This window comes from Falco peregrinus, chromosome 5 (genome assembly GCF_023634155.1).
Source record: "Falco peregrinus isolate bFalPer1 chromosome 5, bFalPer1.pri, whole genome shotgun sequence".
NCBI lineage: Eukaryota > Metazoa > Chordata > Aves > Falconiformes > Falconidae > Falco > Falco peregrinus.
Window position 1 is genome coordinate 98,593,904 of NC_073725.1, and position 22,992 is coordinate 98,616,895.

General features: G+C 44.0%; 1 long non-coding RNA gene across 1 annotated transcript; it reads left to right on the forward strand.

Annotated features, from left to right (window-relative positions):
- The first annotated feature begins 359 nt into the window (after positions 1-359).
- On the forward strand, positions 360-5,638 carry LOC114013446 (uncharacterized). Its single transcript, XR_003556405.2, has 3 exons — positions 360-739; positions 832-910; positions 3,455-5,638. It is a non-coding gene; the product is annotated as an uncharacterized LOC114013446 (long non-coding RNA).
- The last annotated feature ends 17,354 nt before the right edge of the window (positions 5,639-22,992 follow it).

Genomic DNA, 22,992 nt, shown 5'->3' on the forward strand with positions numbered 1-22,992 from the left:
AGGGATGTCTGTGGGAAGGGGTGGCTCTTGCCCATCCCTGGGAATGGGAGGCATGTCCGCAGTGGGAGGCAGTGCTCACGGGGTTCCCTGCTCTCACCATTGAGCATTGTTCAGAACAAACATAGATGCTATATATGAATGTGAAGCTTAATTTGTGGTTTTTACACCCACCGCATTTCTTGGAGTTGACATTTTCTGGAACTTTAGGGCTTTTTATCTCCAGGCTGTTGTTCTGGGTTTTTTTTCCTCATTCATTTTATAGAAAGCAAACAGCCCGTGTTTTTTCATCTACATAATAAAATAGCATGCAATCAAATTGACCCACACTTTAGTCAAAGCAGCTGTGTAATGCTGTTCTCTACTCGAAGGTGTACAAACCTAGAGGGCAGTGGGGACATGGTTGGTTGGTATAACACAGTACAGCTGCACCATGACATTGCTTGTGGGGATGCTGAGAAATCTGGAGGAATTCCCTGGGGAAATGTTGAGCTGGGAATAAAAAAACCCAAACAACCCAACCTGCTTCACCTACTGTTCCACTTTGTACCCAACAGTGAAACGATTAAAATGACTTGCTTTTCAGAAGTGCCTTGGACCTGCTGTGACTGAATGGCACATGGGCCACTCCTTGTTCCTGAGAGTGCCCAGAATGTTCAGGGCATTTTCCAGGTGGGAGAAAGTTACTGCTAAGCAGACACAGAAGAGCGAGGGAGGACATTCAAGGCAGCAGGTATTTAGGGTAAGTGCAATCTCATTCATTCTAAATTTTTGGCTCTGCTGCTTCTTTAAACTTCAGAGTTTCAAAGAAAAAATACTTTTCTCCTCTTTTAGGAGTATTGGAAAGCTCCTTGCTCCTCCTGCGCTGTGGCAGAAGATCTGCATGAAGATTTCTACAAGTATTTGACATGAGGTATGTAGTGCTCACCTCCAAAAATCAGATTAATATTTTGCCTGAGGATGGAAGAAAATAGGACAGTCACTCCTTTTTTTGGGAATTTCAAGCCAAATAGAATAGTTATGTATTTTAATTCATTAGCAAGGGAGCTGCAGCACGGGTCATTGGGTCCCCTTGTCAGGCACAGGATGACGGGTGTGTGGAGATGGAAGGACTGTTGTCACCTCTTGCTCTACCATCATCAGGTGTGTGGCTGTGGCAGACGTGGTGAGCCAAAACCCTGGAGGGTCTCTGCAAACCCCCCCATACTCTGACCTGCCACAATCTTTTTCTCAAAGCTGTCCCTCCACTCTTTACTAGTCAGAATGGTGGATTTTGGCACATGCAGCAACAAAATCAGACAAAGCCAGCTGGAAGAAACTGGTAGTAGCCCCAGACAGGCATTGATAGACATTCCCCATTGGTTGAAAGTTTCTAGTTTAGTTTCAAGGACACTTTAATTTTCAAATCCCTTTTCCATTGGACATGTACATGTGAAGTCAGATAGCAGAGATAAAGGTTGGCACAAGAATATACGCCTAGCTTCCTGATTTCTATTGTATACCATAATTATAGTAGCATACACTTTGGACTGACAGCATTTTTCAGCAACAGAGTACTTCAGAAATATTAATCTCATATCAGCTATTTGTGTTGAATACTGCTATTCAGCAGGTGATGTAAGCTAATATTATCATAATTCTATGGACAGAAAAACAGAGAAAGAAAGAAAGATTAAGTGACTTACCTAAGGTCAACAATATGTTCAAGAGAAAACCTATTTAAGCTTTGGGATTACTGCCTCCCACTGATCAAGAAATGTGTGCAGTATTGCTAAGAAACTAATGTATGTGGACCTTTGATAAATTAGAAATGATACTGACTTAGGAGGTTACTCATTCACCAGTGCGAGGGAGGTTTTTGATTGCACAGCATTCCAAAAGCCAGGAGGACGTGGTGCTTACTAACTGCAATGGCCAGATCCTGCAAAATGTCACCATGTTCCTACTTGTGCAAGTCCCACGGACTTCAGTCTCTTAAAGCAGAGCTGGATCTTCAGCAGGTGGTTAGTATGAGTCTAGAGTTGTGATGAGCTTATAATTTGGCAAAAAAAGGGCCAAAATTCAATTCTTTTGACCTCTTCTCCTCACTAGTGGCCATTTGCCATTCCATTAAAAAGGAATTAATACTGATTATTATTATTAGGAATAGGTTACATGATGAGGAACAGAAGGAGTTTATGTCCATGCAACTTGTACAAGTTTCAAGGTAAAAGCATCCCTGAAATTGAACACTGATGGTATAGCAAGTTTAGAAAATAGATTATCCCTTGACAGTTGAGTAAATTTCAGGGGGGTGGGGGGGGTGGGGGAAGTTTAGATTGAAAAATGGCTAATAATGGGGCTAATGTATTTGTACATGGGGGAAAGGGGAAACAAGGCCTTTTGTTTCCTGGGCCTTCTGCTCTTACATTGCATTATGAATGCCATTCAGGGAAGCAACCTCTGCAGAACAGGTCTAATTGCTAAATCATTATGTTTCAACAAAAGTGAGCAGGGTCTTAGGTTTTACTTGGCCTGGATGTTTAAAGACAAATTATAAGTTACGTAATAAAACAACAGAATCATTAAACATTGATTTACATGTTTATTTTGCTATAAGAAATGAAATTTTTATTGGAACGGAATTAAACAGACGTTTATGTGCTTGTATTCCCCATAGCCTTTTGTATACTAGCAATATAGCAATATTCATAAATCATACCAGAGTTTTCAAATTTCCTCAGGAGTGACCTAGGCAAGAAACCCTTAACAACTTGCTGAGAGACTTTGAAATTAAATTCAGCTGTAATATCATCATGACTAATTTATGGCTAGTTTGGTTGCTACAAAGATACATTTAAAGAAATTGCAGCACAGAGTGAGGATAAGACAGAACATGGCTTCATGGAGTTATTCCACTAGAAAGATTCATTCTATGTTTCATTACTTTATTGAACATGGCAAACCAGTCTGTTCCTTGAGAGAGAGGGAATGTTATACCGAAACATGTAAATACTAGGCCTTCAACCCAGCAAAACAGGAATAACAGTAGATACGAAATTAAACCTTCATAGAGCGGTTGAAGGACCCTGTTCCCTTTGACATCAGATACATTTGTGCGTGTGTATGAACATGCAGCAGCATCCACAGACGTGTGCTCTATATGTATATGTGTATGTACAGATGTACATGTGCTCATGCATGCATATGTCTCCACTTTAGAATAAGGTTAATAGTAAAATATTGCTAAAGCTGAGACATTATCTGGCACAATTTGAACCACGTTTCTGGAATGCCCTACATCCCTGAAGCCCGTTTTCGTCCCACTGCAGCTTTTGAACTTCCTGCAAGGCTCGTTACAGCAAATTGAGATTGATGACAAAGTGCAACATTTTGAAATTATTAAAGGTATTTGTTTTTCCTTTAACTTCTTTTACCACAGACTGAAAAGGATGAAAAATGGTTCTTTTTTTCACAGTAATTATATGTCTGACTTCTCAAATTTTATGCGGACGGAAAACTCCCTCTGAACTCTGTGTGTGTTGGGACCCAGCTCATAAGCATCTTGCTTTATCCCACTCCAGCATCATCATCACCTCTTGTTTAAGACATGGATTCTGTCCTTGCTGGTTAAGACCAGTGAATTATTTCACGCAGAAGTTAAGCTGAAATATTTCTTGGTGTATGTCCTTTTGTGCCACCTGCCTTCAAGTAAGTGGCCTCCTATTGCTGTTGAGCCTTCTAGGATATCAAGTTCTCACCCTTTTCCATCAACAGTCAAGGGGCTGACCACAACCGAAGCACTGAGGGGCTCATCCTCCCAAGGTTGTCGTCTTCCCGGCCACTCTGTGTGGTGACATCTTGGCATCATACGTGGAGAAGCAGTTTACAAGAGCCCATATAACTAACCAGAGGTCTCCACCATGTCCCAGTCATCCCGCTGTCACACCGCTGCCTATGACCCAGCCGACCGATGCTCGCCCAGCACCACACTGCTGACTCGGCAGGTGCCCAGTGCTGCCCGCACCGGGACTGGGGGAGCGCACAACAAACAAGTACTCACCCAGTGGCAGCGCCAGCCTGTCTCCCTATTTAATAAGCAAGGGAAATGAGTCGCAGCTAAACTCATTGCACACTTCTATTACGTGAAAGAAGTGTCAATAATTCTGTAAATACACCAGGGAATTTATTCATCTCAGCCTCCAGTAATGGTGAATTACCCTGGTGACTGGTGCAAAATTCGGAAGCGTATACAACCATAATGAGAAAGTTCTGTGGTTTCCCTTAAAAAGTAATATAGTGGTTATTGCTGGTAGTTACTGCTTTTGTGAAGTATTAACGCGTGGTTATAGTGCAGTCATGTAGCAAAATTATAAGGGCCTGTAGAATGTTACTTAGCAACACTTGCTAAAGTTGAGGTGGTAACGAAGAAATGGAGTAAAAGAAACACGGAGTGTTTTGGAGTCATAAAATGAACTGTGGTGTGACTTGAGAAAGCTGTTCTGAAGTTAAAGACATCTATTTCTCTTTTTGCCATGTGAACATGGCAGAAGAACTTAAATGCTAATTTGAAGCAACACACTTGAAATATCTAAGTAACAGAAACAAGCATTATGTTATTTTTTCTTATCATTGCTGCTGTCTGGGAAAAGCATCAGAATTGCTGGGCTTTTGAAGATCCTCTCCTTGTCATTTCAAACCCATCCCGAGGCACCAGCTGGCCAATTAAAATAGTCTCTCCTTTGGAAAGCTAGCATTTGTCAGAGTTAAGAATGAAGGCTTCTTTCTACTACATTTATTTTCCCCATTCATTCATTTACATAACTCTCTCCACCATTAATCAAGTGCCTGTAGGTATATTTCAAGGAAAGGATAAGGCCATAAAAATGAATGCAGATAGTTCTAGTTATAGATGAACCTTCCACATGTTGCAGATCTGTCTCAGACGCTTATCTTGGTTTATCTCCACCTGTTTAAATTGGAAAACTCACAAAAATCCATCTCCCATGAGATTTCCAAGGTTTCTTGATTCCATGTGGGTCAGAACTGCCACAAGAGATGCATTTCTCAGAGCGCTTCTGAGCTGCTGCCAGGAACAGGGAGTGCTTGACTGTGCCACTTAAAAAAAAAAAAAAAGTTTTCTTTGAAAAGTCACCAAATTTTATAACATTAAAAAAAAAATGTCCTAGTTTAGTCTTGGGTATGATTAAAAGAGCTGCTCTGATTTATTGGTGTCAAACAAAGTATGTTTGTGTAGAACATTATTTTGTAATGGAAAAAGTGTCGGTGGAAGCACTGCCTATCAGCACTGCTTGGACTGGATGAGGACTGAGCCTTAAATTAGGAGTCGTTTAATAACTGGAGAAAAGGAAGACTGCTAAGAATGTTGTATCTAGGAGGCCATCTCTTAGTCTCTCAGATAAAGGTAGCTGTGAAGTCAACCTCAGCGACATCTAGGGTTCTGCTGATTAAATGATAGAAGATATTTGCCTGCTTTGTGCCTCACCCTGGCCCTGTAAAGCAAATGGAAAGAAGTGTCTTATTCCAATCCCACCAGGAGCACTGAGCCATGAATATGGAGTGAATGTTTCACAGGGAAACTTTCTATATACACAAATTTAATAAACAAATTTCTGGTCGGTAACATAGTTGCTTCCTATTGTCCTTTAATTTTGCACTTTCTTTTTCCTTGTAAATGAAAAAGTCGTTTTATTTTGACTAAGTTCTTGTTCTTGCCCATTGCCTCACTCAAAGTAGTGCCCTACCAGAGCATTGCCACCAGGATGTGTCTACCAGGGTCTACCCAGAGACAAATAGAAAATCAAACAGAAGTGACTGCTAATGCAGGGGAGCCAAGCCTGCTGTTAATAAACCAGTCTGATTCAGCATGTACTTCTCCCACCAAAACAAACAAAAAAAAATCATCGTTCTGAAGCATTTTTAATAGGAGAACCCCTGTGCAAAGGGAGACATTACTAAGACAGCTACTCACACCTCTCTTGAAATGGCCATGTTCATTTTTCCCAAAAACATACAGCCAAGATGGCTTTTGGCATTAAATCTGCTTCATGGCCCTTTGAGATGCCATTGGACTACAGCTGAGGCCCTTAACAGGACAAAAATAGTAGCAAATATAAATTTAATTCAGACAACTTTAGATAAAAATTATATGGAAAATCAACACTGACAGGAAAATTCTAACATGCAAAATTGTACTGGAATTAGCAGAGTCGTCTGCACCTATACACATTCCTCTAGCAGATGTTCTGCCTGTCCCACTTGCAGGCAACTACTACTCTTGGTCAAAGTACTCCAGGTGTTAAAAAATAGGTGATCCTTATTTTGTGATTTTTAGCAGTGTTTATTTTGGGTGAACAAAATTTTCTTCTGTCTTCAGATGTTTAATGGTTATTTGAAAGCAACTTGATGAATAGAAAAGCGTGTACTCCCACTTGGGGCAAACGTATTTTTGGAGTGATTCATAATAATTAATCTTTGTCTAAGTGGAATGCATTGATTTCTCCTACTGGTGGTGACTGTACTTCTGTTTCTTTTCCTAAGTTAGATGGTTCTGCTCCAGAGGCATATTTGCTGATTAAATTGGACCGTGACCGGGCACTCAAGTTATGTCACCATTATCCAAACGATCTTTTAAAGAACACAGAGTACTTGTTGTTGCAGATATTGGGCGCTCCACATTTAATCAAGGACCTTTGTAGCTTGTTATTTCTAGAATTCAGATTACTGCAACTTAAAAGCCTCTCTGTCCTTGCCAGTGCTCAGTGACATAAAATAAACCTGCATATTAAGAAAAAAAACACGAACCTTGTCAAGTTGCACTGAGGGATGGGAAGAAAAAGAAAGCATTTTTTATGGCGATCTGGAAACGCCATCTGCAGCACAGCTATAAAGGGAAATGTTATCATTTACTAATCTTTTCCATGTAGCCAGAACTCCATTTTCAAGTGCTGTCACCCGCAGCAGTACCCGCGTGGTGGGGCAGCCCTGGCAATCGCAGGGTCCCACGGCACGGGTGGGTCACAGCCACGTAGCAGGAGACAGTTCATACCCCAAGGAACAGGCAGCGAGCGGGGGAAGGGGAACAAAGCAGAGGGAGCAGTTTCCTGCTGCTCCTTGGTGGGACCAGACACCGAACCCTGGGTTTAGCCTCCCGTTTGCTTCTCCCAGCCCTGCTGTGGGCTGCCCAACATCCCCAGGGTCGCTTGCGGCTGGCCCCGAGCCCGCCGAGCCGCTATTGCAGAGCAGGGCGCCTCTTGCCATTTTCCTCCGGCTGCCGCCTCCTCCTCCTCCTCCCGGGCGCCAGGGACTGCGGTAGGGATGCAGACGGAGGCGGCACAGCTTCTGCAGCTCTCGATGAAGTGCTCCAAGTTCCTTTTTTAGTAAAATCACTTTGTCTCAAAAGTGCCGCGGAGCAAAGCATCTCACCCCCGCTGCCCCCCTCCTTGCGCCGGGTGCGGTGGAGGTGCCAGGCCGACGTGCCAGGAATGCTCCTTGTCCCCGGAGATGGAGCATCCCGGGGCCCCGCAGCCCGTACCCCAGCCTGTACCCCATCCCGAGCCCCAGCCCAACGGGAAGTTTACTCAGAAAGATCAGCCTGTCCTCCCTGACCCAGCTGGTCACTCTCTGGTGAGGGCTGGTGGCAGCATTGCTCCTTTGTTCATTTTAAACATGGCATCTAAGGAATGGACAGAAACCATCAACTTTTTTTTTTTTTTTGGCCTGGGATAACAAATAACTTGCATGCAGCTGTAAAACACTACACTCGGGGCAGGATTTCACTGGCTGCAGGATGACAAACTCTGCACAGTGTCATTAGATTCTTCTGTATTACGTTTTGTCTTTTCTGTGCTGGTCCTAAGCAGCCCACGCTGCTGGTGCTGGGGCACAGCCAGGGTGCTAGGAAGAAAAATGGCATGAAGTGGCGATGGGGGCAAGTTCTGTACTCCATTGCTGAGTTTGGTTATGCTCCATTGCCGGTTCTGATGTCTCCTGATTTCAAAAAGGGCTTTGGCCCTAAGCCTTTGCCAGTATTCCACCACAGAAAAAATTTACTTGTCCAGATACCTCCTGCAGGTCAGATGGCCACTCTGGGTGGGGGTGACTGGCATCACATTGCCCTCACAAGACACACAGGGCAGGGTGTGAGTAGAGGGAGAATGAGGGGTGGGTGAGCAGGGAGCAGAGCAGCGTAAAAGGGGCTTAAGTTCCAGCAAGGGAGTCAAGGAGATGCTGGGAGCTAATGAGCTGCTAATGAGGCTGATAAGGAACATGTGGAAATAAAGAGAGCAGTAAGCAGGAGAGAAGGTTGGAGACAGGGTGTGGAGGTCCACGAGGACATGAGTAGTGAATATAATGTGATGATAGAACTGGGTTAAGAAAAGGAGTTTGGATAAGAGATGAAGTTGGGATGAGAGCAGGAAATCTGAGGTTGCAGGTAAGAAGGGGAACACTTAGTTTCACAAGTTTGGTGAATTGACTTGTTGTCTGTGAGGATGTTGTTTTCTCCAGTGCCTGGTTGGAGCTCAGTGTTCCTGGTTCAGCTCTGAGCTCTGGTGAAAGGTCCCTGTCTCTCCCTAAACTTTGCAGAGACCATCTGCACCTCTGCCAGTGTATGGCGCAGGCACCTGTATGTACGCTGTCTGTGTGGCTGCAGATATGATGCTAAGTGTGAGAGACTGTCCCTGGTTTGGGGAAATTACTTGCTGCACAATGATACAATCCTTAGTGATGTGACAGGGTACAACTGGGTATTGAGACAGGCTTTGTGGTTTTTTGGTAGTTTATTTATATGTATAGATTTCCTGCCACCCTGGGTGGCTCTGCTCCTCTGCCAAGATCCTGGAAGACGAATTTTTATCTGTCAGATTTCTCTTCCTACATGATGGGAGGCAAGCCTGGGACTTCAGACAGGATGGTCCCATGACTAAGCTCTCATGCATTTGAATGCTGTCCTGATGAACTGGATTTAGTTTCCTCAGTCACCCAAATCAAACTCTTTTAAGATGAGTTCTTCTGTGGTTTTGGGCAAGGATTGAGGATTGGGTTTTGCAGATGTTGCATATTCCCGGTTGCAATAGATACAAGAGTTGAGTTTTGCATGCACAGCGTAAAGGCCTCTGGGAAACAAGTGTTGTGAATAGCTTGGACTCCCCAATATCAATAGGACTTTTTTACTTTATTCTGATTATTTCTTACCCCTCCCTATTGTCACAACATGTGGTTTAGCTGCAGGAATACTTATGTTGCTTTTGGGTGACCCAATAACAAGAAGTACAGAAAACCCATGAGGTGATGAACAATTTTGTCATATATCTTATGTAAAAGGTAGCAAGTAAGGCATGGTGCAAGTAGAAAAACAAACACAAAATTATTAAAACGTATGCTCCACTTGAGAAAAATGAGGGGCAGAAAATTCTTAGTAAAATATTTGGGAATTTAGTTGCTCTTGCTGATCTCCAATTACTGTAAAGACGGTGTTCATGTAAGTCCTTGTGCTTATGCATAAGTTCCCATTTCAGCCACTTGTCCAATATTGGATCATATTTATTCTGACAGCAGGTGTGAGATTACACTGTGAATAAAACAATCACTTGCTGGCAGAATAACTTCTACTTGTCTTGAGAGGTGGTGATGTTACTGGGCCTTGTGTTAGAGGCTGAAGATGGCTGATCTGTTTCTACATCTCCGGACCCTGCTAGTAACCTGAACTGGTAACCTGAATGCTCATTTTTTAAATGTGTTTTCCACTAAAGCAGTTTAAAAGCATCTCTGTTGCTGTGAGTTCTTGCTTATTTGTCATAAAAGACGGGGGGGGGGGGGGGGGGGGGAAGCACCAAACGGGAATTAACAAGAGGATTTTCTTTGTGACTTCAGTCCCTCATTAGGAGGTTTATGATCAGGCTTTGGGAAAGCTTTCCTTGAATTATTTTAAGGTTCTAATGATAAAAACCTTGGGGAGGTCATGCACATGGGGGATTTAATACCCATTCAGAACCATCTGGCATTAGATTACATGCAGGGAAGAACAAAATCTGGCAGTAATATTCATCTCCATTAACCCAGAATACAGGCTGATATGATTATAGCAGAGAAAATACTTTCACCCTTTCACCAGGAAAAGCTCTTAATAGACCTGGGCTAAATTGGGTTATAAAACCAAAGACGACTTGAAGCATGGACTTGCCTTGTCATTGAGTGCATTTGCTTTGGCTTTTAATATTAATTTCATATCTCTTTAACTTTGACAACTCATATGTTAAGTTACAAAATATTTCTAGGGTGAAAGATGGTGTTTGCAGCTCCTGACTTAGTAGTAAGACTGTGCTCACAGTGTAAGCATAAAGCTGGAGTAGACCCCATTCATGCTTTGCTTCTAGCTCTTCTCAAGAGCATCACTGAGATCCCAATTATATCCTCAGCAAAACTCCCACTGATGTCAGTCGTGACTAGATAACCTGCTCTCAAACCAAGACCCTGAACCAGCTACGTGAGCATGTGCTTGGCCTGAGGCACACTGAACGGTGAGGGTGTTGTGCAAGCCCAATTAAGAGAGTGAAGAATGTCAGGGAGGTGGTCACTTCTCATCCAGACTAATTGTCTTTCAGCCTAACTGCTTGGGCAGGCTCTCTTGAGCCTCCTGTGCTGCTCATTACTTCTTGCACCAATTTCACCTCTCCATTCCCCTCAGCAGAATGGCTTCTCCAGAGACGGTCTCTCTCTGTCCTCCAAGTTTTCTCTCCTCTCCCAGCTTGGCACAGTAAGTGCAGTTGGATAACACCTCTCCTTCAGCCAATGTTATGATTCTCTTGCTATATGGGAAGCGAATCCATATGGTAGACAAGAAAAGGCCGTTTATCTCAAAGACTATTGAGATGTGACCATCTCACATTAAGGCTTCAGTTTAGCCAGCCTTTCTTGCATATGTTGCTGTCATGTCTTTCCACCAGAACAGAGATGGACTCCGAGTCAGCCAAAACAATCCTCTTAGCTTGTTATCTGGTTTGTACTTAGCATGGCCCTGTGTACCGAACATCCAAAGGAAGTAAGACAAAAAATATCTTATTATGTCTTTTCCTTTGTTCTGAGAAGCCACCTGTGCCAGCTTTCCCTTTGCCGACTGCTATCTGGCGGAGGGAATTGTTATCAGCCCGCGATAGGGCTATAGTTCAGTAAATGCGATGTGCATCAAGCTTGGTGAAGAAGTTTGTTCTGTGTTCAGTATTTAGATGCTTCTGCCAGAGTGGCTGAGAGAGGATGATATTCAATTAATAGCTGCTTTGAGGAAGGGAGCCCAGGGTCCTGGTAACGCCAGCTGGGCAGGTGGATGAGGGACAGCAAGCACAGCACGTGGCCCAGGACACTGCTTCAAGGTGTCCCAGTGCTTCCTCAGCTGAGGAAGACCTCAAGCAGGTAACTAGGTATTTAATGCTCCTTATCTGATTTTGCGTCCCTGAGTCCTTTCTGCAGTCCCCACCAACAAAACAAAATGACAGCTCATTTAATTCAGAGTAAAAGCCTCCATCTTTTGCACTTCTGGAAGATTAAGGAACAGGGAGACATGTGAGACATGGCTCTGGTGGATGTCCTGCAGTGTCTGCAGGTAAGTTTCTGCTTTCTTCTCTGGGGTTGTAACATATTCGCTGATGGATTTATGCTGCAGTTGGAAACCAGAACCCAGGACAGCCTGTTCTCTGGCTTCACGCTATAAACATAAATACACTCGCATAGCTGTTTGTATCTGGTTCTTTCTATCTGCACGAGCATTTTATTATCTCTCTGAGATGGTCCTGAAGGGGAGCAAGAGACTGGCAACAAAATGAAGTGCTCAAACAGGAGCAAGAACAAAAAGGAGCAAAGGGCAAGAGGCTGCTGTGAGACCATACAAGCAAGAGCAGGCAATTAATGACAGGTATCAAAGTGACTGTTGGAAACGGCATGTTTTCCTACGAGGGCTCATCTTTTGAGCAGGAGCTGCCATTGGCTCACATCGGAGTTGTTCTGATCTGAAGTGCATTCTTTACATGGAGGAAACTTTGTCCCATCTCCAGTTTTGAACTTTGCAGAATGAGTTGCGAAGTTAATGACAGGCCTTTGAATTAACTCGTGTTGTGGAGCAGCAAGCGAGTAAGGTGGGGGGTGGGGAATGCAATTATGGTGCAAACAAACCTCACCCATCTTAGTATTAGAAACTACCTGAGAAGAGTTTTCAGCAGTGTTAAATTCATCTTCCAAACAAATTATCCCAGGTCTCCTGTGTGAGAAACCAGGAACCAGAGGGTTTGCAAAACGTGGGAAAAGCTGAGTAATTCCAGGCAGGCGGTACAGAGCTCTCAGCTGCTTTCTTAGAGTCCTCATAAAGCCCTCGTATTCGGGTCCCCTGGCTTTGTTGTTACTTTGCCCCGAATGTGCCAAGTGTCTTTTGACTCTGTGAGACCCCGTGTGCCGAACAGGACGAGGCAAATAGGGTGGCGGGCAAGTGGGGCAGCAAAACACAATTGAAAGGTGCTTGCCTGATAATATGATGCTTGCAATGACAAGAAAAAGCCCCAACTAACCCCTGCTATCTACTGATTCTGGGCTCAGCTGACAGTAAATGTCTCTCATACCCCGTTGGCCACAACCATCCCGAAGAAGCCAGGGTGCTTTGCCTGCGTAAGCAGAACTATTGCCATCTTTCAATCACCGCTGTTGGAGAAGTACTCAAACTCTCATATTCTGAATGATTCCAGCTGTTTTCCACTCCCTCAGAGATAGCATCAGAAAGTAGTCGCTTACACTGAGATTACTTTAATGATATCAAAGGGTGTGGAAGAAGGCTGCTAATTAGTAAACCCTCAAGGTACAAAGATATAAATAGCCCTGGAGCAGTGAGAAAAGATCCAAATCTGCAGTCTAACATTATCTTGGGATGAAAGCACTACGTGTAGACTGATTCCACTAGAGAAGAGTGATTGAACTTTCCTGTTGAGCTGAACATCAGGGCTTGTTTTGACTGATAAAGCTCCTTGTCAGATTGTGCAGCATATTATCAGTTTATTGAGCCACCTGCCAAGGCTGAGCCAGGAGCAGCAGTAGCAAGAACTTAGTCTGGGATGAGCAATCATTTTGGAGGGAAATTACTGCCTTGTGCTTTTACCTATTAAAATAACACCTATCCCAATTTCCTTTGCCAAAAGCTAAAATACTTTTGGGGTCCAGGCAAAAATTGTGGTAAGCAGCTGGAATTCATCAGCTGAGCATTTGCTAGAAAAATAAGTCCTTCCTACCCAATACAGTCATGGCAGAAAGGAAATGTCAGGGCTGGGAGAGATGGAAATTGCAGCATTGCCTGTTCTTGATCTCTTTGCATACTCAGAAGCCACATCCCTCATCTCACAACCCTGATGACAGTTCATTCTCCATCTTCCAGCACAACTGGCAAACCAGTTAGCTGCTCTTAAGTGGCCATCCTATATCTTGATGCAATTTACAGTATTCCTCCACACTTGATTTCTGCAGCGATTACTTACGGGGTTTTTTTTAGTCCTACGCTGTGTCTCTTGAACACAACACAAACCAGCTGCTTGCAGTGGCTTTGACAGCACTATCGCCCTCTGATAAACTTAGAGAACTTAGTTTTAAGTGAAGGCTGTCTTTAAGGAAGAGGGGGGGAAAGACAAAAACTAACCCAAGCTTCCCTTCAAAATACCAGCCCAGCCACGAGTGTGGACTTGCACAGCTGTTCCCAGAGGCAGGGTCGGAGCAGCGCACGTAAGGAGAGCTTCTGCAGGACCACACAAGTTTACTGCTATTCTTAACTCCTAGCCTCGCAACTGGGAAACTCCTGCCAAGCTGTTTGAGACAGTGGCACCTGGGAAGTATTATATGAGTCTGTATTGCATCATGAGAACCCTATTTGCACTTAATTACACATCTCCCTCCCACCCCCAATATAACAAGCGAGACAGATGCTGCATCTACAAAGTGAGAAAGAAACGCAGATTTAAAGTGGGATCTGACAGCCGCAAGCCTACGAGCAGGCTGCAGACAAGACCCCAGCGATGAAGATCCTCGCAGTATTGTGCAGTCCAGCCCGGTGAACGTAGGTGCTGTCTCTAGCGGTGATTCCCACATATCATGCAGCTGGGATTTGAACAGGTCGTCTCACACTCCTGCCTCCTTGCACTGAAAAGTTGGTGGAGAGGTGTTGACCTCCCTTCTCTCCTTTGGTCCCTCTCTGTGAGCCCATCTCTCAGCCAGAAAGCCTGGATGTTATCTCCACAGACCTCCTGCCAGGTGCTTTGGATGGTGCTGGCTGTAACAGCCTTACCCAAAGCACGTTAGGATTCCTTGCGAGGATTACCCGGCCTCTCTGTTTGGGGCAGCAGGTTAACAGGCACCAGCTGGGCTAACAGATCTCCCAACGCAGACTGCTCTGCCAGGGATGGGTGCTGGGGAGGCAGGACAGCCTCATACCCGCTCTGCTGGCCCACCGGGTGTAACGGCAGCATCGCTGCACTGTGTTAAGCAGGAGCAGATCCCCTGCAAACAGACACAGCTGGTAGGTGGGCGCAGATCCATCACCAGCTAACGCCTGTCTGAAGCCCAGTGTGTTTATTCCCCGGGATGGCTGGAAGACAAGGTATTTTTGTTTCACGGGGCAATCCCAGGGTGTACTTACGATAAATGTGCAGATCAGTCTTTTTAAAGCAATTCATCGGAAGTGGATCTCCAGGAGCATTTTGAACTTGGGCTCGCCACTCACAGACTTGCTGTTGTGTGTACTTCGGGGCTTTACCCTTTTATCCTCCCCTCATTCACACGTCAAATCTTTCGTCCCCTGCCATGTAATCCAAGACAGGAAATTTCTGTTCTGTTTACATTCAGGCCATGGTAGTGCAGTCACTAATCTGGCACAAGCCTGGGCTACTGTAAGGAGGTGATCCTCTTCCCGCTAACCTTTTCCCACCATCTCCCTTGCTCTGCCTCTACAGTTCATGGGTTTGGGCGTTAACTCTGTAGGTACTTTAAAGAAGTCCCAGATGGTATGATGGCGAAGTATGTTTATCAGATATGGTATAGCTGAGTGAATAAAGTGAATGGTCCGCTACATGTAGAAAATGGAAATTTAGCAAGGAATGTTTCAGCTTTCCTGGTTCAGCAGTTTTGCAGATAGTGATTATTGACTCGGCTAGGAAGTGGAGTTCTTCCATGTTTTGTGCAGACTATTCATCTGCATGGACCCCACTTGACGCAAAGTTTGAGTTACTGCAGATCGCAAGCAGCCTCAGAACAGCTCCTCTGTATGATGGTTTTCAGTACAATAGGGAGGATCTTCTCCGGTTTCAGTTTAAAACTTGTCTCATTAAATCTGTCACTTCTTTAGGCACATTCTGGATTTAAAAATGGGAGAAGGAAAATATATGTGAGCAAAGTCACACTTTGACACTCTTCAAAATTTCCAGCATCTTTTCAGATGGTGGGTAAATTCATTCTACAGATGAATCATTAACACTTTTTCATATACTTTCATTTTAATATGTATTAAGGCTGCAAGCAAACATCAGGATGCTTATAAAACAAACAAAAAAAAACCCCAAACAAAAATACCCCCTCAACAAATAGTTTAGCTTTCCTGTTTACTTTGAAATGTGGTTTAGGAATATTCTTCTAAATACACCAAGGCTGGTTGGTGTCTTGCCTATTTGGCATATTCAGAAAACATACATGTCTAGCTCTGCAACTGAAATGTGAGTCATTGTTGCAATTAAATGGTTTACATGCTGAGAAACACAGTGTCTTTATACAATACAACACACTATTTACAGTGCAATGCATATTGGATACTATCAGGTGAAAAAATATTTCTTTTACTATGCTTGTAATTGATTTCTTCTCTGTATAGTTGTAGTGAGTTATCCCCACACTTTCAGTTTTAAATGTGTTTCCGATTTTAATGAAGTGTCTGTTTTAATGAAGTGTCTGTTTTAATGACGTGTGAATCCCAGTCAGAAAAAGCTACTTTACACAGGGATGAGAAGAGGGTGTTTTTCCTCCCAAATCTTCAGGAGCTGTGCCCTGTGACAAAGTTCCCCTGTGAGGCAACAGCTCAGGTTTCCTTCCGTGCTGGAAAAAACACCGTGAAGATGATCTCATGGATCACTGCTTCAGCTCTCTCCAAAATACAGTAAACTGGACAGTAGGTAGAAGTTTCCGTGATTAAATTCCTTTCAGAATTGGGAAACTGATATTCGTTCACATTCAAGGCTTTTTAATCTGATTGTGTGTCATCTGGCTATTTAATTATTCAATAAGCTGTGCTGGCCAAGGAATGTAAAGTGGAATTGCTGTAAAATAGCTGTGGTACGAGACGGTTCCTATAATTGATGTTGCTTTTGCTCAAACTTTCTCACAACTTTTTGGCATTGAATTAATTCCGTTTCCCACATCAATAACCAGGTAGTGTTCAGCAGTGCAAGGTCTCTTACCTCGTATTATGGATATTTTTCCTCATGAGGGGTAGGACGTGCTATACTTCAAAATGAGTTGAATACAACTGCTACATGAGCAGGCACTTGTCAGAATGAAGGCTATCTTGGTGGCTTGAACAACAACAGAAAAATATATAATTGAAACTGTGGAAAACTGGATCGCGCTGGAGCTGGAAGGCTGAAAGTGTCTGCCTCTGCAGGACCCTGTTGGACATCACTTCTGGTTACACATGTGCCGAAGTACTTTGTGGAGCCGGGCTCTCAAAGCATGCAGAAACACCCACGCACTTCCAGAGACTATCCAGGGACACAAAACACTTTCCATTCTTCCCTCGGAGAAACTCGCCTTGTCCTCACCTCGCCCAGAATTGTAGCCTCAGCAGCAAAGACAGCGTTGCCTGGATGACAGGGTAGACGTGGTAAAGCTCGCTCAGTGCTGCAGGCATGGGAGGAGCAGACCACTGCATGCCTGCTGGGGAGCATCTGAAGGTGGTGGCTTTTCCTCTGGCTGCGGGACACATTTTCTGAGACAGCTGAAAGATTCCTGTATTCTTGTTTTATTAGTATTACTCTAGCCAGAGTCTGCAGGCGTTTCATCCCAAACCAGCTGCATAGAGCCAGAGGAGCTAATGCACAGAGCTTTTGTAGAGGGTATACACTTTTCTTAAAGCAAGAATAAAATGTTAGCCTCCTCTTATCTAGGAGAAATATATATTAATGTGCATGACCATGTCTGTTGCTCTAAGATCAAGCAAGAAAATTAATTATGACTCTTAGTCATGCTGCAGGTATGAGGGAGGATGGACCCCAGCTGACTCCTGCCCCAATACTCTGAACAACAGAATGGGTTAGGTCAGGGTTTTCCTCACTTGTGCTCTTTCCAGATCACTCAGTAAGAGCTGGCCTGCAGCCCTGCTCTGTCCTGCAGCACCAAGGATGGAAGCTGAGGTTTTGCTGCTCTGTGAGGCTCAGCAAGCTGGGGACAGTCTGCCTGGCCAGCAGGAAAGGAAAAGTCCCACGGCGTAGGGCTGTTTGCTGAAAACCTCATCATGAAGCAACCCCTGAGTCCTGCTTAAAAAGATATGATTCATCTGCTTGCTTGAATCTGTTCTTTCTATTGTTTCAGGCAGATTGCCTGTGCCCCCAGGCATGCAGCCGATGCCTGGAAGGACGGATGCCCTGGTTTGCTCCATATGCAGCATGCTCGCTTCTGTATGGTACTCAACTGATGCAGCACTTCCAGCCTGGCCTGAAACCTCCAGTCTCCATCACCGGGTGCGTCGAGTGTGGTTTTGCTGAAGCAGATGATAGGGCAAAGTCACTCTGAGTGCCAAGGCAGTGGTCCTACTCTACGGCAGCAGTGCAGGTGGTGGCACCAGCAGTGGGAAGCATCACGCTGTGCCCAGCCCCAGCATTGACCCTGCTGTGCCAGGAGCATCTGGACTGGCCAAAACCCACCTGACTTTGAGTGTTTCCAGGGAGGATTCTGATACCTACTCAGTTGCTGCCTGCCTGCTGGCCAGTGTAGCCTGTAGATTGATGAATGCAGCCTACATTGAGTTCAACAGGGTTTTTGTCTAAAGTTTATGTCATTTTTTTAAGAATACCTGGGTGAGGTTTCCTTTTTACATTTGAAAGAAAAGAAAAATGTGTGTGTTGAAAGATGCAAAAGACGTTCAAGAAATGCACAGATCATAGTTTCAGACAGGTTGAGCAGTGGGACTGAGTTAAATCATTGATAGCATCTGTTTTGATTTTTGACTGGTTTTAAATTGTATAGTTACACTAAACAATTTTGAGTAAAGAAATCTTTCCTAGGTAGCTTCCAATTTAGTCTTTTGTTTTCTCAATCAGTATTGCTACGCTCTGCCAAACATCAGTGAAGTTGTGTGACTACAGCTACACACTCTTAACTAGACAAACCAATGCTTTCTCATAATGCTGCAAAAAGTATGTATAAATAGATTCAGGGACAATTTGTCTAACAAGAATCTATAACACAGAGGGGATTCTGGAGTCATCTTCAAAGTGCACGCTGATGTTTTTAAAATGACCTATGAATGTCTCTCTAGTTTGTTAAGAGTCCAGAGGGATTTTCAATATGATAGATTTGGGTTATTAAATTACTGTTGGAAATGTGGAGCTGACCTCCAGTGGCAAATATTTCTGTGAAAACATTGGCAAACATTTCATTTGGTGAACTTTCCTCTATTGTTTCTTTCCTAAAATCAAAATAAACAATAGAACTATATTGGGTGAGGCAAGAAAACAAAATAAGCCTATTTTGTTGCATTTTCCGATAAGCAATACAGTCTAACTGCTAACAAATGTTGAACACATCTACTTTTAGCAGATACTCTCAGTCCAGAATAACCTGGGACTTCCATGTAAAATGGGATGACATTGATATCCCTTTTCTGCTGTTTCCGACTACAGCTGGTGAGAACCATCCCTCCGTACCAGCGCTTCATTGCGCAATGCTGACGGACTGAAATGCGCCAGATTCAGTAATGCTGTGATGGGGAGAGGTTCCTGGGGATGGATTTTTGGCTCAGAAAGGCAGAGTGAGTGGCACGGGGGCGATGTGGGAGATGCACACCCAATGTGTCTGGTTTGGAGACCTACATGGGGGTTTCCACAGCCTGGCTATTGTCCTGATGGCCAGATTATACTGGCAGGAGCTCTAATCTGGTGGATGCTTCACTGTTTATATAAATGAAGCACTTCCAGCAGGAGGGAGCCAAAAAAAAGCCCATAATGAGCAGAAAAAGGACTTGAGCCCGAGCCTCTTGCACTGAGATGAGTACTCATGTGCATACTTTTTTAAGTGGAAAAGACAGTTTTGATTTTGACTGTTAATAAGCCAACCCATAGGCTTCAGCTGATGGATTTCTCAGTGCTTTCAGGCTCTTTGTGAAGAATTTTGGTTCAGCCCTTTAGTAATGGCCTCAAAATTTAAGGCATTTTCCTTATGACCTCTTACATTTCCAGTCTCAGGGTGCTAGAATAAAACCTTTACAGACTCTGTTGCCCTAGTGCATGTGACATTTGTTTGACATCTATACCCTGCGCCCAGATCCACCTGAAAAGCTGGTTGTTCCTAGTGGCGCTTAGCCTCTCTGGCACCTTATAAAGAAAGGTGGACAAACCCAGTCTGATTACTGATGCTGTAACCACCTCTGGATCCCCTGGGTACCCTTCAAGGCAAAATCCCATATCTAGCATTTTTCCTTGGCAGAAGGCCCCAAGGTCCAGTTCCTTAAACCCCAAACTTCGTGTTGGAGTAGTTACATGCTCCAGTTGTCTTGTGAGAGCTCATTAACTCCAAAAAAGAAAAAAAAAAAAAGTGATAAAAACCAAAGGGACATTGGAACAGCAATGTTATGTTCTAAGCACAGGAAGTGTTATTTTTAAACAGCTTGAGAGGGTTAAATCAACAAAATGCTGAACTCCTCCCTGAGGACCCTGTTCCCATCTCCTTGGAAGCACGAGGTCTGGACAGCATCCCCAGGCCAGAGCGCACATCCTGCTTTCGAGCTGTGGCTCCTCGGACGTGCCTGCGGAGCGGCTCTCAGCAGGCTGGCCCCTTTTCACACTTGGTTTCTGCTGTTGTGGCTCAGTCCAAGTCATATCAGTCTTTCCACTAGGTATCCAGCTCTGCACAAAAGCACTGATATTTTTGTTAGCATGGTGCAAGGAAACCAGGAGGCTAGATCATGAAATACAGATTATAACATAAAATAATGTTTACGGTGTAAAATAAAGCTTAAGGGGGCAAAACATCACTAAGATCTAAGCTAAGATCACTGTTACTTGTAACATATTTCCTAGTAGTGGGAAATGCTGAGATAATTTTAAAAACAAAATAATAAAACGTGACCCAGGTCAGATCCCTGAATCTGGATGATTCTGATGTGTGGGAAATGGAACTGCATCTCTGTCATGCACCCAGAGTCCATTTCTTTGCAGCAAGGTGATCAGCAGTTTTGTGATCATGAATTAAAGCTGAAACAAAGTACTACCATTCTGCAGATGCAAGCAGAATACATCGACATGTACTGGACACCGTGCTTTACAGACACTTAACTGCTTTCTGCTCGCTGCAGGAAAACACGCAATTTGCTTGTTGTTTTGCCATGCGCTCCATAGCATTTAGAGGAGCGATCACTGATAAAATGGTAATAACTAGGGGGGGGTGCGGCTCCTCTTTCTCGCTTCAGCTTGCCAAGATTTGGGGAGCTGACTAAGCACTGCCCAGGCCAGGAGTGGACAGAGAGCAGATCTGGTTATCTTATATATTGAGTGGAAATACCCCAAGGGGAACTGCAATCTGAAACTACCTCAAGTGGTTTGGCGCATAATGTGATATAACCTTCACATCAATAGCATCACCCGTGAGATGCAAAACAAAGGCCATGCTATTGTATAAAATCTTTCTTCCCTCTGGGCAGAAATGGATCTTGCTTCCTCACTGCTTGCCAGCTACCCAAGTTGTTTAGTAATTGTTTAACTTCATGCTGATGAATGAACGGTAAAACTGAACCAGAGCTGCAGAACACAGTTCAAACAGCAAGATAAAAAGGATGGATAATGCATGGATAGCAGTGTCCAGAAATGAAATGTGAAAATTCTGATAAATGAGAGCTAAGTTTATAAATGGCAAGAAAGCAACACATGGAATGGATAAAAACTGAAGGGAAACATAGGGGGGTAGCACTATGTGGCCTTGCTTGCCACGTGTTGCTGATTTTCTGGACATTTGAGGGAAAATTTTGGGGTTTGTCATTCTGCATCACTGATGGAAGTAGTAGTTTTTCTGTTCCAGAGCCAGCCTAGATGTTCGATGTTTTGGGCACACTGCCAGCCTCACTGGAGATGGGTCAGCCCTTTGGAGCATGCACAGGTTGAGCTTTACAAAGCTGGTGGGATCTTTTTGATTTTTCCTAGTCTCTTCTATTATTTTTCTAATGAGGTTTAAATTTTGCTTGAATTTACTGGAAATCCTTACTAGTTTTGATCTGGATGCATTTTCTTCTAAACAGGGAGGCCTAAAGGGAGTTAACACCTATGTAGGAAGGAGGGCTGTCTGCAGGGGGGCACAGGTGTTTGATGGATTCAGTGGATTCAGGACGTGCTTTGTAAGGGATAGGGGAAAACACTTTTCTCTTACAAAAGTGATGTGCTTAGAACGCCAAAAAGCATATTCATGTTCTTCTCTGTGCATTTCTGAGGTTGGTAGCAGCTGAAGGTGAGGACCCATTGGCTTGTAGTTGTGGTGAGTGATGTGATGCATTCACTTTTTTTGTCCTGCAGGGAAGCAAACTGAGTCACGTTATGATCACTTGTGCCCAGACAGAGCTGTGGTTGTCCATGTGGCACAGCAGCTTCTCCTGCAGGCAGTGCCATGGGTGTCAGTGGGAGTGACTCTTGGGCACAGGACGATTCAAAACGACCTGTAACAAGCAGTAATCCAGAGACCTGGGGACATTTCTGTGTTATATTACATTTGGCTCACACATTCAGAGTTTAAAGACTAGAGGGGACTGTTAGATCGTCCATACCAGCCTCCTTGTACCTCAGGCTGTTTAACCTCACCCATCCATTCCTGTGTGAAGCAAGAAACCTGTAATTGGCTTGCACATGTCTTCCAGGGAGGCATCCAGTCTGGATTTAAAGATACCAGGAGACAGATGATCCATCACTTCATTGGGTAATTCAATTCATTTCAAAGGTTAATCCTCCTCACTCTGAAAATGCAATCCTTATTTCTCATCTGAATCTGTCTGGCTTCAGTCCCTGCCCAGTCATTCTTGCTGTCTTCCCTCATTATTAAATAGCCTTTACGTGCCTGGTAGTTTCTCCACAAAGTTTCTTCTGCCCTGTAGTCCAGGCATTTCTAAAGCTTCTTCAAAAGAACAAGCTCTGTAAGTGCATGCCAAGCAAGCATTTCGCTAACGCTCAGGTCACTGTGCCCTCCCCTCCAGTAAAACAGCTCCTGCTTTTCTATATCTTTCAGAAGTCAAACCACAGCGTGGTCCCTCATGTTGCAGCACTGTCCTCCTGCTCCTGCATACCCAGGAAAGGCTGTGCCCTCCTGGCAGTGTGTCTTGGGACCCTGGAAGCCCCTTTTTGCTGTAGCATCCCTTTGGAGGTGCATGACAGCCAGTCCCCGCTCCTAGCTGTCAATGCTGGATTTGGCCGTGGTAAAACTCCTTTTATCTTACCAAAGCAAGCAATCCAAGTGACAGACTGCTCTCTCCATGTCTACCACACTGTGAGTTCTCAGTTTGCACCCAGATGTTATCAGTGACATTTTTATACCTCTAATCAGAAGTTTCTAATCAGCTTCCTCATTTTTTTAAGTTGTGTTGTTTTGGTTTGTTTTTTATCCAGGAGCTGCAGCAAAACAGTATGCTGTGTGTGTTTAGAAAATATTTTTTTAGTAACAGGGAAGAACTTGAAAACCTTGAGCCAAGGGAGCTCTTTGTATTTTTTCTTTCAGTTTTGTCTTATTTTGACAGTTATG